Genomic DNA, 19035 nt, shown 5'->3' with positions numbered 1-19035 from the left:
AGAGCTGCAGGCCATGTCAGAGACACTTATATGGACAGCCCGGATTAAGCACCAAGAGGCCATGTTGCTGACGTTGTTAGAGACACCACGACATAGCAGCGTTAGACAATAAGCACATGTGCCATCTGCATTTCGCGACACCAACTCACACTCGAATACATGAAGAACACGAGCGTACAGTTCTATAGTTAGAGGACAGACACATATACATACGGTCATTACTTTTATTATTTTGCCATTAGCCAAATGCAGCAACGCGGAAACTGCAAGGCACAAGAGATCCTGAGCACAGCTTGCTGATGCTTAAACGCGAATGACCCTATGGGACTGCAGGAGCACCTATGGGACCGGATAGAGCCAAGTGTGACTAATCTATGGAGAGTTTAGTATAGCATGAACACTGTAGAAACCACATTATCAGGTTTAGGAAAAGTACAGCAGGCCTCAGGCCTCAGAGTAAGGGACAAGCTGAGCTGATTCAGGCTGGAGAGAGAGCAAGACATGTGAGACAGGACCCGCAGCCAAGGCCAAGAGATACGGATGACATTCCAATCCCCAGACGACAAAGGGACCAGCTGCAGAAAAGGGGAATAAATCCTCATAATTCGAAGCAGCAGAGCTTAATTTTCGTGGTTTCTTAACACGTGATACAGCTGAAGCAGACAATGGACAGTAATCGGTGGTGAGAAAGGAGAACCGATCCCTGGCAGCCAGACACAGACTGCAACAAGTATGCAACAAGTGTTGCACCGATCAGGAGAATATTCTCCTAAGGCAAAGGTGGTGGACACAAGTTACAATACAGGCACAATCATTCTCATCACCTTGAGAAGGTGCACAGTGAGCTGAGAACCATTTCGGGTCCCAGGCCTGGGGACATCAGCTCTAGCTAATCACAGTTTAGTACCCTGGGGTGAGTAGCAATAGGTAACAGTCAATGGTAGGTCCACTACTCTGCAACAATGTAGTAAGTTGGATTTTGGGGAAGTAGAGCCAGTAGAATAACACATATAGGTACCCATATAGGTTATCATGCTCCTGATGGCCAATCCCACACCGTGATAGGTTTTTGGAGAACGGCCTAAGTAATGATGGAGTTATGACGCATTTGTTGAACAAATGTGGCCTGCCTGCCATTTACTGTGTGACATGCTGTAATTAGGCGAAGTTCTTGTATCAATTCCTGTTGGTTTTTGCTGTAATAAACCTCAGTTTGAATTTGCTGTTGACTGAGTTTCCGTGCATTCTGCGGGATGGTGTTGGGCCCTCCAAGTCCACGAACTTCCAGTATCCCTCTGGCATACCAGTGAGTTCTTCCTAACAAGTTGGTAGCAGAATGGATGGTTAGCTACGCCAGCCTTGCACCAGGTCATCTCCTCCGCTGCAGAACCTGAAAATCTGCAGGACCCTTGCATATTTCGAGAAGACGGGGAAACATGCGCCTGTGGAAAGGCCATCAGGAGCCAGTTGGAAATCATCCGGCCCAAAGTCAGCGAGGAATCCAAGCAGGCCAGGACAGGAAACTGAACAACTTCTGGGGGAGTCGGCAGCTGAGCAGCGCCAGCAGACCACGGTGTAAGTATTGACCCATTCTAACGGCAACTGTGGGTGTGAGGGAGGGTATTGAGCATTACGGAATATTGTTTAGTACCATTAAATATTGTCAAAGTATTGTCTAGTATTGTCAAAGTATGTAGATAAGTGGATTTCCTGTGGGTTGGGCGTTTTAGCTTGGGTCATAGATGACAGTATCCCCGTAAGGGTTAGCAGGGGAGCTGGCCTAGATTGCGGACGGTGAGTCGACTGGTTAAGTCTCCTGGAGTGAGACGTTTTGCACACTAGGCTAAGCAGCGGGTACAGTTCAATTTCAAGAGAATATTGGTATACTCTGCCTGGAGGTGGGAAGACAGCCGTGGGGTTTTGTGTGGTTTGGGAGTAACGGGCTATTAAAGTGTATGCGCTGTATTTGATATTTCGTTTTCCTGCGCTACTTTGTTAAGTAGATTGGTGACGTCACTCATAGGGCTGCACATAGGACATGTAGAGCTTGAGACAGTGCAGAGATAGTATTGGAAACTTGGGATTGGCAGACAAGGTGAACAAGTGGCAGTGCACAGAGGCGCAGGCCCAGGATTGTGGATGTGCCTGAGGACACAGTGGTTGTGAAGGAGGGGCAGTGCGCAGAGCACGCCTGATAAGTTGTGGAGCCAGAGAGGCTTGTAGAAACTGAAAAGTGTTGTCATTATATTGTACCTTTCTCCCTGAACAGCGGATTTTCGAAAACCTCGGCTTGAGGTCAGGTAAAGGCACGAAAGATGCACAAGGTACCCCCCTTCAGCAGCGCTTGTATAAGACACTCCTGCCCTATAGGGAGAAGATTTGTAAATACAGCATAGACTGCTCCAAAAGTACTGAGGGAAAGTTAACAAAACCATGGCCACCATGCAGAAATTTCTCCAAAGACATGCAGAAATCACTATTGACACACATACAGGGTACCTATAAGGGGAAGAAGTAAAAAAATGCATGGCCATATTTAAATTGTGGCGCATGTTCCAGGACAGCGAGGGGGACACAGAAAGGCATCAGGGGATGCTGAGCCAGCAGGAGGTAAAGGAGCCAGGGGCTCATCCCTCCGCTCCTCCCCACGTCCCTCTGAGTGTAGCATCTGATGACACAGACGATGACCAAGGGATGTACCCCATATGAAAATTAAGCGCAGCATAGAGGTACTCAACTCCGACTTACAAGCCACCACAATATACGGAGGAGGAGGGGCCGAAAGGTGCAGGATAACCGGCTATTGAAGACGAGATGAGCAGAGGTGCAAAGGGGCGCAAAGGAGGGGCTCGGGTGCTAAGCCACGAACAAGTGGATAGGGTGACAGATATTCCTGAAGCTGAAAGGGAAAACAAACAGGGAGACCGAAGGGGCATCTGACTAAGGCAATGGAGGAACTGAAGGAAAGCAGCGAAACGTCAGACTGGGCAGAGATAATGGATGAGACGGATAGGATGGAGAAGAAACGGGAGGAGAAATTAGAACGGATGGACAAGGAGAGAAGAGAAGTTGGAGAGGGAGGATAGGGAACAAAGAAGGGCGGAGGAGAAGGAGCGCATGGAGAGGGAAAGAGACGAGAGAAGAGCGGAATGGGAGCAGCAGGATAGAAAGACAAGGGATGTGGAAGAGATCGAGAGGCAAAGGGAAGTAGCAGAGCAGGAAAAACCCAAGTTGGTTGAAAGGGAACAGAGGAAATTGCAGTTGGATAGACTGGCAAGAGAACGATCCCAAAGAGAGGAGGACGGGCAAGCAATAAGGGCGATGAAGACACAGGGGACAATGGGCAGGGGAAATGACAGACTCGAGGAGGACAGACGGACAGAACCAGATAGCACTAGCTGACAGGGCAGGAGCATAGCAGACAGAGACGGAGCAGGCCTAAGGGCCTGGAGGGGAGGCTGTAGGTACGACTTGAGGGACATTGACCTCAGCATGAAACCTAACATGGACTTGACATTGAGGAGACTGAGTTTTGCAGATGATTTTTGTAGTAACATGGACACTGGGTCGGAGAATGACGACAGGAACAGTGGGGTCGAGAGGGGGGAGCAATATCAACCCCATTCAATGTGGACAGGAGCAGACAAGCAGGTGACATGGCAGTACGGAACGCACACAGCAGGAGCGGGTAAGTGCTGCTCCAATGAGCATGCACTACTAGTGAACGACTTGCACACCCTACATGACACCACTACATACGTTAACCGACTTAGATACCTCCCAGGATGAAGGAAGGGAGAAACAGCCCTAGCCTGTTTTAGGGGAAGGTTAACAAGGAGATATGACGATAGTATCTGGGGATAGGCAGGTCAGACTGACTAAAAGAACACATAAGGAGCGGGAGGGGTCACACAAATGTCCTTACTAGAGAGAAGAGGAGTACGACATCAGTATACACCATGGAAGCATGCAGACAAGGAGAATGTGAAGTGTAGACTGCCCTCGTTGAGTGCAGTGGCTGGGAAGTGGATTTATGAAATGCAGAAAATGACAGCGAGAAATAGGTTAGCTGTAGGGGACGTAAGGGGACTACTAGTGTCAATATTAGGGGATGCCGCTGATGATGAATGGAAGAGTGCGGGGTTCCCAGGGGTGATGACACAAAAGACTGCACCTAATGGGTCGCAGTTTGAAAACTGCAGGACGGCCTTATGGCGAGCATTAAGGACACAATACCCAGACATATCAGACATTGGGGCCATTACATACCAGAAAATGAGGGAAGACGAATACCCCGTGCAGTACATTCAGGAAATTCAAGAGCTTTGGCGTCTTGAAACTCGAGAGCCGTGGGACAAAACAGTAGAAATATTTATCACATACTAGTACAGTGGTTACTAGAGCCCATCCAGAAAAGTATAAGGAAGTTGGTAGGGATGGAAGCAAGAGGATGGCCAGAAATACAACTCATGATAGTTCACCATTGTAGGCTATGGCAGGAGAAGATTAAGAAAAATGCAAAAGTCTGGAAGATAGACAAAGTGAATTTGGGGGCTTTCTAGGAGGGTTTTGGTGATATGGGCAGCAGGTGCAGCAAGGCCCAAAGTATTTTTCAGGGGGTTTCAAAGGGCAAGGGAGGGAGCCACCATAGTGTTAGTACTGTGGGCAGTTAGGACACATTTCAAGAGTGTGTAAAAGCTGGGGGATGCAGCAGAATAGGGGAACACAGGACCAGCAGCCCTATCAAGGATACCAGGATGATTAATATACACAGGACCCACAACAGTAAGGACAGATGCCACAAGCAAAAGTACAAGCACAAATACAACTACCCCAGATGCACTCACCAGTACCACAATATTTGAAAGCACCACAGATTCATGGGAACACACAGCAATTGGTACAAATACAGAACAACGACGCAGCAGCACATGTGGACTCCATGGCAACAGTTCCCGTCAGACAACTGGAAAGAGTCACCATAGTAGGGAACAAACCCTTTACAGGGAATAGGATGTCATTGTACCCTCAATAAGATAGCCCACAGACGAACATGATGTGCCCCATCCTGCCGACCACACCCAACCCTGCGGTGGAACCTCACATAGTGGTGGCGATAGGGGAGTCTAAGTCCTGCATTATGGAAGGAGAATTTACATTGTGAGGCAAAGCCATGAACACTCAAAGATTCTCTGGGGCTCAGGAAGTGGTTCCTTTTACAGACAACATTTCACTTTCTATAGGAGATCATGATCTATCACTGCCTTTGCTTTACTCTCAACAGACACCTGTAAACATACTGGGACGAGACATAATGAGCAGACTGAACATGACCATTTCATTCATAGACAAGGGAATAGTGTGCTCAGTGTAAGACAGATTGTTCAAGCCTATTGTGGACGCACGGTACAGAGGGGGGTGCCAGTGGACACAGAGATTTTCCAGTATGGAACTGACATTGCTATTTCATGGCTTCCAGGAATTACAGGGAAGGTGTGGCGGGTTCCAAACAAATACTTATTCAGACCTGAACTACCATTGGAGGAGGAGGAGGGAACAAGAGTGCCAATAGAAATAGAGGCAGTAGATGCGGGAGAGGACTGGAGAGAGGTGCATGGGATGGATGACACAGGACGAACATGGATAGCAGTGATCGCAGTGGCAGAGGGATGCAGGTTTACCACAGTGACAGACGAGGAGCTATTCAGGGAAGAGAGACCAGAAAAAGAGATGGTATTTGAGATGAGTGTGATTTACTGGTTATGGGTACACTACATGAAGTACCACAGAGGATGGCAATGGCGCTGGAGGCGCCATCCACATTCTGGGAGGAGGACATGGCCAAGGTACCCAGCACTCTATGGTCGACAAGTCCCTATGATGTGAGTCACATAAAGAGCATAGGGGGAGTGAAGATCAAGCTGAAGCCAGGGGCAATTTTACCAAGAGTGAAACAGTAACCTCTAAGGAGGCAGGTGAAGGTATTTATGAAACATTCACAGCACGGATTGAGAGAGGCATTCCCGTACCACCAGAGTCCACATGCAACACTGCAGTGTATGCAGTGAGGAAGGCAAAGGGGGGGTCATGTCACTTCATACAGGATTTGAGGCCTCTCAGCCACATTATAGAAGCAGAATATCCTTTAGTTGCAAACCCAGTTACAATTTTGTGCAGCATTCCCACGGAAGCTGCCTGCTTTACGGTCATTGACTTGAAGAATGCTTTCTTCTCAGTACTGCTACACCCAGACTCACAAGATTTGACCAGCTTTATCTATAGAAACCATAAGTGGAAACATACAAGAGATCCTTAGGGGTACTGCGAGTCACCATCTATCTTTAACAGAGTGATACAGATGGACTTGAGCAATTTACAGGTGGAGAGCACAGTTTTGCAGTACATAGATGACATTTTGATTTGCAGTGAGAGAGAATATCAGTTTAGGGAGGACTCAGTACACACGCTGACTGTGTTAGCTGACAAGGGATACAAGGTGGACAAGGACAAGTCACAGTACTGTCAGAAGGAGGTACTATACATTGGACAGACAATATCCCAAAATGGCTGACAGACCACCCCAGAGAGAGCAGGGACAATACGTAAAACACATAAGCCTGCGACAGTGAGAGAAATGCAACAGTTCTTAGGGTTATGAAACTACTGCAGAGCATGGTTCTTTGACTACAGCACATACACAAGCCCCCTTCTGGATGCTCTGAAAGAGGCACAGAAAGGGAACAAAACACTAACGTGGACCACAGAAATCACTGAGGCATTTGACATGCTGAAAGAAGAAATATGCCCAGCATCAGTGCTAGGGATCCCAGACTACAAAAGGGATTTTTTCCTGTTCTCGCACACTGATGGTGTAGTAATGAAGGCAGTACTGACACAAAAGATGAGTATGGGACACAAACCAATAGCCTACTAGAGTGGGAAACTCGACTGAGTAATGAGAGGGCACAATCAGTGTGAACAAGCTTTGGCAGCTGCGAAGTTTGCAGTGGAGAAGTCAACAGCAATATCCATGGGGTGCACTACCACTCTTTATGTGGAGCACACCCTCTTTGCGATACTGCAGAAGCCAAAGAGCACACTGACAACACAAAGAGCATTAGGGTATGAAGTGATACTATCAAATGCAGCGTTGAAGAAAGTGAGGTGCAGACTTGTCAACCCTAGCATTATTCCTAGCTGATGTCCTATAGGTAGGAGACTATGCACACGACTGCACAGCAAAGTTAAAGATGTACAGTGACACTCGCAAAGTAGAGGAGGATGCACTTGAGGGGAGAGATGTGCTCTACATTGATGAGTCATCACCAATTGAATAGACAGATGGGTTCAGGCATACAGGAACTGCAGTAGTAAGACTGAAGGAAGATGGGACAAGTGAGGTAGTAGCCAGTGCACGACTACCACCCCATTATTCAGCACAAGCAGCAGAACTAGTGGCCCTAATACTAGCACTGGAACACAGCAGAGAGAAGGTGGTGACAGATTACTCTAGCTCCGCCTATGTGATGTCCCCAGTACCCTCAGGACTGTCACAGTGGGTCAGGAGAGGATTCAGGAGCGCAGACAGGACTTCATTACAGCATGCGCTTCTATTGGGCAGATTGATCGAAGTAATTACTTATCCAGCATGGGTAGCAATAGTGAAGTGCCAATCGCACACTAAAGGGGAAGATCCCATCTCAAGAAGAAACGAGGCAGCAGATTTTGTGGCAAAGTGTGAAACATATTTTGGGGAGCTATTGGAACTAAAGGGAGCTCCAAATGCTTGAGAGTGCACCAGAAATATGATACTTAAGGAAGGGTACAGCGTACTGCCAGAAGCACAAATTATGGAACTGCTGGAAGCCGCACCCAGGAAAGAGAAGGAGTTGTGGATAAAAAGAGGATGCACAATGTTTCTGACATATGCCCTATGGCAGCAGAAGAACACAGGGAAAGTTGTCATGCCACTAGTATTACTGAACACTGCACTGGCACAATTGCATTATCCATCACACACAGGGAAAATAAGTAATTGCTGCCTGCATTGGAGTAACATGGTTCTGTACTAATTTGGCGGAACACGTGATTGAATTTGTGAGTAACTGTTTGACTTGCCAGCAGTTTACAGAAGGGCATGAGAGTTGTGAGAGGAGCAATACCGTTACCAGTAGGCCCATTCCAGTATTTACATGTTTAATACGTTGACATGATCCAAGTGTGCCAAGGGTACCGCTACATGATAGTGGTTGTGTGCCCATTTTTCAGGTGGATAGCGGCCAGTCTCTGTTCACATGATAATGCCCTCAGAACAGCTAAATTCCGGGTCAGAGAGATGTTACCAAGATGGGGCGTGTGTGAGGTCCTGCGGTCTGACAACGGCCCTCACTTTCCCAATGAGATGTTCCAGCACATCACCACTCTGCTGGGAATTCAACACAAAATTGCCTGTGCATACCGCCCACAAGCGAATGGAATGTGTGAGCGCCTGAATGGACTCTTGAAGGAGTCCATTGCTAAAACAAAGCAGAGCATGAAAAATAAGTGGCTTCAATGCTTGCCTCTTGCTTTGTTTGCATTGCGCAATAAGCCTAGGTCCAACCACCATTGAAAGCCCCATGAGGTGGTGATGGGCCGGTGCATGCATCTCCCACTGGCTCCTCCCACAAGAGAACTGAAAGACTGTGTGAGTAGTGCAGATGTGTTAGGATAAGAAATGCATGAGTACATCACTTCCTTGGTTGCTAGCGCTTCTTTTATCTCTTGCCAGATACAACGACAACGGGGAGGCCCAGAAGACAGCGAAGAGAGCAACTACGACAATGCACCGAAAGACTCAAGATTTAAAAACCCAGTGAATGTGGGGGACATTGGGCCTCATTACGACCCAGGCGTTAACCATGGCGCTATTAGCTTCCATGGTTGATGCCGGATTCCGCCATGGTGAATGGTGAAATTACCGTCCCATTCCAAGGTTGGCGGGGCGGTAATTCCCCATTCACCATTGGCCCTTCCCCATTCCCATTCTTGCCCCCAGAGGGCTCAATGGGAATGGGGAAGGCAGTAATTACGGCACTGCAAATTGCGGTACCGTAATTACCTCCAAGGTCCCTTTGCGGGTCCCTTCCTTAACGGCTGGTAAAACCTCGTAATTGGGTGGTAAGGGATTACTGGCACCAGTGCCCTTACCGGTACCGGTAATCCCTTACCGCCTGGGTTGTAATGAGGCCCATTATCTTCCTGAGGAATTTTGTTAGGCGCTGGAAGGCACCACGGTTCACAAGACCGCACGTGCTTGAAAAGCTGTTAAACTCGAGGGGAAGCCGGTCTGGAACTACCTGCCAGACATCAAACCCTTAAGTGCAGCAGCCTCACCTGACGGGGCCAACGTCCAGCACCTAGGAGAGCTAGAAGCACGTTCTGAACTTACACAACCAAGTGCTTACACCCAATGGTCACACGCTTGCAGGCAACAGAGTTAGGGTCAGGACTGTTTATCGACATAGAGTGAGGGAACACTGTCTGTTTATTATTTTACTTTTCTGCACACAATTGACTAGTAAGCGGATGCAACTGTTGATAATTGTTCATGTTGCCGTCCGCCCATCACCCAGATACTTTCTCAAACCAATTTGTCCATACTTTGAGAAGACCCAGTAGATTTTGAGCATGATCTCCCAGAGTATACTATCTTGCCTTTATAGAATACTTGGGCCAAACATACCCACAGCTTGAGCGTGGCAAGCCTCCTATCCTCACCACACTGAGAGAACCATCCGTAAGAAAAGTGTGGGAAGCAGTATTTGCATTTGCTAGAAGTGATTACTTGGTCCGCAGACTTGAGAGTATTTACACTACTAACTCAATAACGCATTTCTTCACGCATTTCTGGCGGGCCAACTATTTCTTACATAGTTGCTGTCTTCAAAAGGGGAAGTGCTTCCCAGGGACCAGCCCTTATTAGCATAAATTACCCAATTTCAGCCACTTAAAGGTCCGTTCGTGCTGAGCAATTAACTCATGCTAGAGAAATCACACCTTCAGCTCAAATTTAGCATTTATTGGACATAAAGTGTAATATAACATAACAGTAAATATAGCAGCAATTTAGCAATGATGGAAATGTCAGTTAGAGAAGTCACAAAACTTAGAGAAACACAGTCTTACGCCCCTTGGGTGGTATCTTCAGCACTAGGAGACCCTGGTTGTCTTAAGCGAGCTGCTGCCAGCCCATTCAGATAACAGCGCTGCAAGGTGCCGCACGAGGCCTCATCAGGGTCCGGGCACACTCGGTCCATAGAAGAATCTCCCCCCCAGTTCTGGGTGCATGTGCATTTTGTAATCTTGTATTGTCAGTCAGCATGACACACTGTTCCAGAACCTTCTACATGCAAAACATGTCCACTGAGGGAAAAAGCCCAGCTCAGTTAATTTCCAAGACGCTCCTCTCCTCCCTCACTTGGAGCCCATCTGCAAAAGCCCAGGAATGTTTGTTATCAGTATGAGCAGGGCAGTGCCAGGCCTTCTCATGTGAAAGAGGATATGTTTACAAAGCATGGCAGAGCCACTGTAGCGAAGAGAGGAGCTGAAATAATATGCATTACAATTAATCCCTAGTGAGCAAGCTTTACCAGGCCTGCACTCTGCTAGCTAGTGTCTATAGTGCTTCAAAGACTGGCTATCTAAGCGCTATATAGGTGCTATAATGCTCCAAACACTCAATTACAGGTCTGTAGTAGTTACTAAACTGGGGCCTCTTCCCTGCCTTTCTATGCACAATGCATAATATAACCTCCACCCCAACTAGGCCTGCACATTCCTTGTAGCTCACTAATGCATAATGTAGGCGCTACCAACATGTTACTTTCAGCATTTAGCACATACTTTGAATAAGCTATTAGTCTAAGCTGTTAATGCAGCCATCTAAGGCCCTAATATGCAAATATGGATAGCTCATTTGCACTTTGTATTTCACTACATCTGCAAGGATCAAGCAGCGTAAGTGAAAATGAATGACATATTAAAAAATGTAATGGTTCTGTTGGTCTTACTTAGTCCTAGCGGTGTTATTGTGTTTGCATTTTGGAAAATTACCTGTGTTGCTACTGTTAGCGCTGTACCCTCCACTAACATTCCCTCAGCCCAAGCAGCTGGAACCACCATGTCGGGTGGATGGGAGAGCACTGCAGTAACGGTAAGGAGAGATAAACACAGTGTTGACACAAACATAAAGGGGGTAGACATGTATCTCACTGACACTGCTCGAGTGTCTAATACCATGTGGTACAAGCACATGACCAAAGTAGGTCAGGAAACCACTGGGGAGAGCTGCTATGTCTGCTCATTAATCCCCTATGCCATGAGTGCCTCCAGAACGTTCATAGCAACTGAAATACCAGTAGCAAGAGCACAATGCTTAATGTATCTATCAATGGTGACCACTCGAGGAAGGTTCCAGGGGAAGACAGCAACATTGAGATGGATGTCCAGAGCAATGTTCTCGTATGAAGATAATTACATAAAAACATTAGACATGATGAACAATTATTGGCAGCTAGATGAAGCTATACTGGACATACCTGATGGGTCTGACAAAGGAGAAACCAAGACTATGGGCCTCATTACACGTTGTGCGGTAAAAACCTCAAATTACTGGCATGGCGCTCTTAACGTGTCCGCCCTCGCAAGAGGGCGCTAATAGCGTACCATTACGAGTATGCGGACACAAGCATAACGCCATGCCGGTAAAGACACTACCGCCATGCCGTTAAAGACCCAAAAAAGTCACTTACTGCCCTCGACGAAAGTGCAGATAGCACCCCCGCCCACATGCTGCATGCAAAGAGCGGTCACCGCAATTAGCGGTGACCGTTAAATTGCGGAACCGGAAATAGCGTCATCGCAAAGGAACGGGAAAGAGCACGGCGGCCATCTTTAAAAACACAATCCATTGCCATCCACTGTCCCCTGGACCTGTTTGGAGTTGGTTGTAGTTGCAAATCATCCGGGACACCTTCAACATGCCCAAGGCATTTAAAAAAAGCACTGACAGGCACCGCAAAGAAAAATGTACCTCAGAGGAGTTGAACATGTTGACCCAGACTCTGGCTGACAATGCTGAGGTTGTCTTTGCCAACGACATGCGGTGGCCGACACTACTGAAAAAAAAGGCCATCTGGGAAGAAGTTGCTGTAAAAGTCAGTGCAGTGGGCACCAGCACCCGCACGGTGCGTGAGTGCAGGAAAAGGTGGGACGACCTCAGACTGCGGGTGAGGGGCATCCTTGCTGAAAACCACCGAATAGCCACTGCAGGTGGAGCCGGTTCACCCATCAGACTAAAGGAATGGGAGGAGACTTGTGCAAACCTAATCGCTGTGGAATCCATTGAGGGAATAGGCACTATGGAGCAAGGCGTGGGAACCACTTCGGATGGAGGTGAGTGTACACATGACAGGATGCTATGTGAATGTACTGTTCCCCCCAAATGTGAGCCCGGAATCCTCTCATGCATGGACACACATCCACACATGCATCCATCCCTGCCCATGGCAGTGTCAGACCCAAACACACACACACATGCACACATCACCATAGACAAGTGCCAAACACAACCATGCATGGATGAGGCACTGAACTGACACATCACCTGCATCCACAACTATTAAGTCCCAATGGCCACAACTGCATTATTGATGTATCCTGCATGAAGTACATAGAAACGTAACCAATGCCATCCCCCGTCTTGTCCCTGACAGGCTCACATACAGATGGTGAGGATGCCGCAAATGCATCCCAGGCACTGCCTACAAGTAAGAGACCAAGGGCACAGGACTCTGAGGACACCCCCACGACATCTAGGGGCAAGGGGGAAGGTTCCACATGATGAGTGTGAAGCTTCGGAGGAGTGCCACTGCCAGGATTGAAGTAGCCACACCACCGCAGGTGAACCCACAACCACCAATACCAGCCACCGAGGGCCCACCATCAGCTGCGTCAAGCTCTGCAGGAGAGGCAGCCGCCACTGCCCCCCTATCTGACCTTGAGGACACAACAGTTGGCACAATGCAGATGCACACCCCAAGCCCCCCTACAACCCCTGAGCCAGCACCATTCCAGACCAGACACCTGGGTCTGATGTCACTGGTGAGGACAACATTCCAGCCATAATGTCCCCCATGGTGGCTTCACCTGCTGCCATGGATGCATCTGAGGGCACAGCAGCCACTACACCATCGCCCAGCACTGCCCTCGAGCTGGCCACCATCCGGCAGCGTCAACAGGAACTTACTGTGCTGGTTGGCCAGCATGTTGAGGAGGCTGCCCATCTCAGGGAGGATATTGTGGAGATGGCAAGGCACTCCAGTGAGAGGATGGAGGCCTATACTGACAGGCTTTGTGAGGAGATAGCTAGGCTAAGGGAGGTCCTCACTCGAATAGCTGACACAATGGACCACCACTTCACACCACCAGGACAGTCTGCCACGTCGTCATCCGCGGGTTTAACGCAGACAAGCCCCCTCCGCCGCTCGACACGCACCACCAGGCGCATGTCTGCCCATCCTCCAAATGCTGCTGCAGATAATGGCCATTAGGGGGTTTATGGCGATTCTTCTGCGTGCATGGGCGAACGCAAACATGGCAGACACATGAGGATCTGTTGTGGGGGGTGGGTGGAAGGGTGTTATGGGTCTGTTGTGGGGGGTGGGTGGAAGGGTGTTATGGGTCTGTTGTGGGGGGTGGGTGGAAGGGTGTTATGGGTCTGTTGTGGGGGGGTGGGTGGAAGGGTGTTATGGGTCTGTTGTGGGGGGTGGGTGGAAGGGTGGTGGGATGTTTGGGGACATGCACCTTTTCATCTTTCCGTTACTTAATACACTGGTGTCTGATCAAAACACAGGCTTGGACATCTTCATTGTGTATGTGTACTTTATTTGCGACAGGGTCCATTGCATGCTTCTAAACATACACCAGTGCATTACTACCCATATCCATGTGACAGTACCAAAACATGTTACTCAGAATATTTGGTTGATCAGATGCTGTCTCACAGCACGTCCCTCCTGCCCATCCCCTCTTGCAAGACCTCCGTCCTCATCACCATCATCATCCTCATCAGGTGCTTCTATTTCAACGTCAGGGGGCAGTGGCACGTTCCCTCTGATACACATATTGTGCAGCATGACACATGCCATGGCCATACAGGAGAGCACCACCAGACCTGCTAATGCACCTAAACTGTGACTTCAAAAGGCCAAAAGTCTGCTCAATCACGACGCGGGTACGGGTGTGTGCATGATTCTAGTCCTCTTCGTGCCTGTTTTGTGGGTTCCGTACAGGTGTGAGGAGCCAGCTCTTCAGGGGATAGCCTGCATCACCTGTATGGGGGAACGAATGGGGTCCTGTCACCTCAAGAGCGGCCTGATCATATCACACAAATTGACATTGCATTGTGATTCAAGTACACAGTCAACAGCATACATGCAGATGGTCTGTGTGACAGCAATGTGCAAGGGTGAGCTTGACCCTGCAAGTAGACATGCCCCATTGATGCCTCCAACAGTAATTGACATGTCCTGGGTGAGGCGTGGTCGTAGGTGTCCCTGGGCCCAGGCAGATTTGGTTCCTCACTGCTGTTGTACTGCCATTCCAACATAGATGTTGCCATGCAGTGAGGCATCACGTCAGTGGTGGTAAAGGTGTGTGGTGAAATGCTATGTCTATGGCTAGGGCTGATCCCTTTGCATGCATCATAGGGCACATTGCATTATATATGTTGTGCTGGACTGATTCCGGATGACTATCCTGATGGCACGTATGAAATCTGTGTGTTTTGTGGTGTGGAATGTTGTGCAATGTGTATGTGGATGGGTGTTTGATGTTACTAGACCTGAAATGTCATCTGTGTTGTGTGGCTCATACTTGCATGTCAGTTCAACTCAAGTACATTGCGGCCTTCCCAGATGGACATTGGCGTACATCTGTATGTGCTTTTTGCAGACAGACAACAAGCTACAACCAGTTGGAGTATGTATCTCCCCCCCCCAATCACACCCAGTTGGAGCATGTCTCTCCCCCCCCATCACACCCAGTTGGAGCATGTCTCTCCCCCCCATCACACCCAGTTGGAGCATGTCTCTCCCACCGCCCCCCAATCACACCCAGTTGGAGTATATATCTCTCCCCCCATCACACCCAGTTGGAGTATGTATCTCTCCCCCCAAACACACTGCCATGTGCTTGCTCTGCTACTCACCAAGTAGCCACGAACGTTGTGCGGTTTGTCGCTCCATGTATCGTGGGATAGTTGAGTTCCGCAGGACCATGGAATCATGGGTTGATCCGGGAGATCGGGCACAGCAATGTGTGATTATCTTGCTTGTTGGCATCACATACCATTTGGACATTGATGGAGTGGAATTGCTTCCTGTTTCGGTAGACCACTTCATTGCGATGTGGGACCACCAATTCCACATGTGTACAGTCGATGGCCCCAATGCAACTTGGGATGCCTGCCAGTGAATAGAACCAGCCTCCTTAGCGGGTCCTGCGAGCAGACCTCGTAATAGGGCGGTAAGGGGTTAACGGCTCCGGCGCCTTTACCGGCGCTGTTAACCCCTTACCGCCCAACTCGTAATGAGGCCCAATTAATTGTTTGGAAGGCAGGGTGTATAAATATGGGGGATCATGCAAAATAAAAGCCTTTCTGTCACTTGTGGACTCTAGGATGCGCCTCCAACAAACAGTACTGCATACTTGCCAACATGACCCATTTCAATCTGTAGGTGCTTATCTAGTCCTGTTTTTTTTCTTTGCATCTGGGACACGTAGTTCCGCTTTAACCATCATAAAACTCGGACTACACGTCCCAGGATGCAAAGAAAAAAGCAGGACTGGAGGACTCGATCAGCACCTACAGATTGGAACAGCAACTATGGTACTGTCACACTTGAAGAGGGCGAACACACTCAACTAAGAAATCTCAGCCACTGCTCTGGCCCACTCAATTCAGTAATGCAGTAGCCAGTACAACACACACTGGTCACAGTTATGTCTGGCATCAAAACATGTGAGTATATACCGCCCCCACCCCACTCTCGGGGAGCTACATTGGCTGCAGGGAAGAGCCCTGATAATTTTTTTAAAAGCCTGTCTCACATACAAGCGTGTTTCTACTCAAGCACCACCAACCCTAGGGTGAAAGATGCTTGCCTTGTTTAGAGATTAGCACAATTCAAAAGCTGCAACACTGCAAAGCTGGAAACAAAAACAAACAAAGAAATCATGAAACAAGCTTTTTACTATTACACGGTTCTACTATGTAACAAAATCCAGCTGAAGGTCGGTGCATCTCCAACGCTCTTTTCAGTTCAGGAAACAAATGATGAACTCACAAGAAGAGAACATACTTCTTTTGGTTATCACTGTGACGCACTTAGTAAACAGCGTAAAAGTGAAATTCTTTGACAATACATCAACTGTTTTTTACTAGCTTAACTCAACTTGCCAGCACTATCCTGGGCTCAACACAAAAGAAAAATAATTGCAGTATTAATTAGGAAAAATCAGTTGGATATGGGAGGCACCCATCTCCAGGCACATCTCCTTCACGCCCGCTCCGGAAGTGATCCTGGCGGTCAGGGAAACTGCTCCTGAACCTACCAGCCAGGAGCACTTTCCTCGACAAGAACATATAGACACGCTGACACCTTGCCTGCCCCGGAAGTGATCCTGGGGGTCAGGAAAACTGCTCCTGAACCTGCCAGCCAAGAGCACTTCCCTCGACCAGAACATATAGACACGCTGACACCTTGCCTGCCCCGGAAGTGATCCTGGGGGTCAGGAAAACTGCTCCTGAACCTGCCAGCCAAGAGCACTTCCCTCGACCAGAACATATAGACACGCTGACACCTTGCTCCATGGAATGTTACTTTTACAAAAGACACAAGTTCAACAATACATATTTGGCTCCCTTTCCCTAAAAGGCATACCCCAGAGCTGTGAAACATTTCCTAGCCCCTTATCAGACCACGGACTACCACTCTCAGATACCCGCGGCTGCATGACCAGAGGTGCCACCAGCGGGGGGCCAAGAGGGTCTACGCACCACCTTATTAAAATGCGGTCCCCTCACGAGCACGGTGCCTCTTCTGAATGGTACTTCATGTGCCAGCCAAGTGACCGCATCAGGCCGCCCCTATGAAAAATGTCTGGGGGGCGCCCCTGTGGATGTCAGCTGATCCATCTCATTGTTCCGTTTTCTTTCAGAGACAATGGGCCTCATTATAAGTTTGCTGGTACCGTAGATACCAGACCGGCAAACTACGAGTTCTGCTCGCGGGTGCCTTTCCTCCCGCCAGGCCTGACCAATTACCGGGTCCGGCAGGGTTGTAATGATCCGGTAATTGCCCATTTGTGGGTGCCAGATATTTTCAGAAGTTTGGCGGCAGCCTGCTGGTTTTACCGGCAAGGCTACCGCCAAACTTATAATGAACCCAATGAAAAGCCTCGCCTGAAGCCCTTTCTCAAAGCCACGCCTGTATATCAATCTATTTTATTACAACATTTATATAACGCAGTTATCCAAGGTGCTGTACATATTCCAAATTGTACAAAAATAGTAAATGACAAAACACATGAACCAATAGATAAAGGAAAGTTATTGCACAGCCACATATCAAGAAAAAGCACGGTGAGAAAATTCAGTTTGTAAAAGATGGAATTTGAGCGTTTTAAAACCTGCTAAATTGGAACAAGAGCGGATGTCCAGAGGAAGGTAATTCCAAAGTTTAGGAGCTAATAATTGAAAAGACGGAAGTAGAGAAGATGCACACAGGGGTAGGGGAGGGGGGCACGGAACAGAAAGGACAAACTGGCATGCTGAGCGAAGGAACTTTTGAGGATGAAACCGGGAAACAAAAGAACAGACATACATGATGAATCCATGATCACCTCTGGCCAAAGCCTTACCATCCAGGTAAGCTCCGCCAGCAGCTCCTCTTGCGGTCATTCGCACCCCAGCACCACTAGGTCATGTCCCATGATGTGCTAAATCGCTTTCTAAAATGCTCTACTGAACTGAAACTGGGACAACACTGATTCATCCTGGTACAATCACAATGGACCCTCTTCTTGTTGGGTCTCACTCCCCAAAGCTCAGCTACTGACCATACCAGACACATGCTCAGGCCCTGAGCCTGTTCCAATAATAGCCTCATTCTCTTCTTCTGGTCAGATTTAGATGCTCGTCATCTTATCTGTTACCCTTACCTTCTCTCCTTCCCACCACCCGGTACAGCTGTACCCCACCTCTGTGCCTGTCTGTATGCAACTCCCCCGCTAAACTCTCCGTGATGCATCTGTACTGTTGTGTACCACTGTAACGTGCTCCGTTATGCATCTGTACTGTTGTGTACCTCTGAAAAGTGCTCCATTATTTATCTGTATTGTTGTGTACCTCTGTAAAGCGATCCATTCTGCATCTGTACTGTTGTGTACCTCTGTAAAGCGCTCCGTTATGCATCTGTACTGTTGTGTACCTCTGGAAAGCGCTCCATTATTTATCTGTATTGTTGTGTACCTCTGTAAAGCGCTCCATTCTGCATCTGTACGGTTGTGTACCTCTGTAAAGGGCTCTGTTATGCATCTGTATGTTTGCGTACCTCTGAAGTGCACTATTATGTATCTGTACTGTTGTACACCTTTGTAAAGCGCTCCATTATGCATCTGTACTGTTGTGTACCTCTGTAAAGTGCTCCCTTATGCATCTGTACTGTTGTGTACCTCTGAAAAGTGCTCTATTATGCATCTGTACTGTTGTACACCTCTGTAAAGCGCTCCATTATGCATCTGTACTGTTGTGTACCTCTGTTAAGCGCTCTGTTATGCATCTGTATGTTTGCGTACCTCTGAAGTGCACTATTATGCATCTGTACTGTTGTACACCTTTGTAAAGCGCTCCATTATGCATCTGTACTGTTGTGTACCTCTGTAAAGCACTCCATTATGTATCGGTATTGTTGTGTACCTCTGTAAAGCGCT

Source organism: Ambystoma mexicanum, chromosome 1p, assembly GCF_040938575.1.
Source record: "Ambystoma mexicanum isolate Mex_15411 chromosome 1p, UKY_AmexF1_1, whole genome shotgun sequence".
Taxonomy (NCBI): domain Eukaryota; kingdom Metazoa; phylum Chordata; class Amphibia; order Caudata; family Ambystomatidae; genus Ambystoma; species Ambystoma mexicanum.
This window is presented reverse-complemented; position numbering follows the sequence as displayed.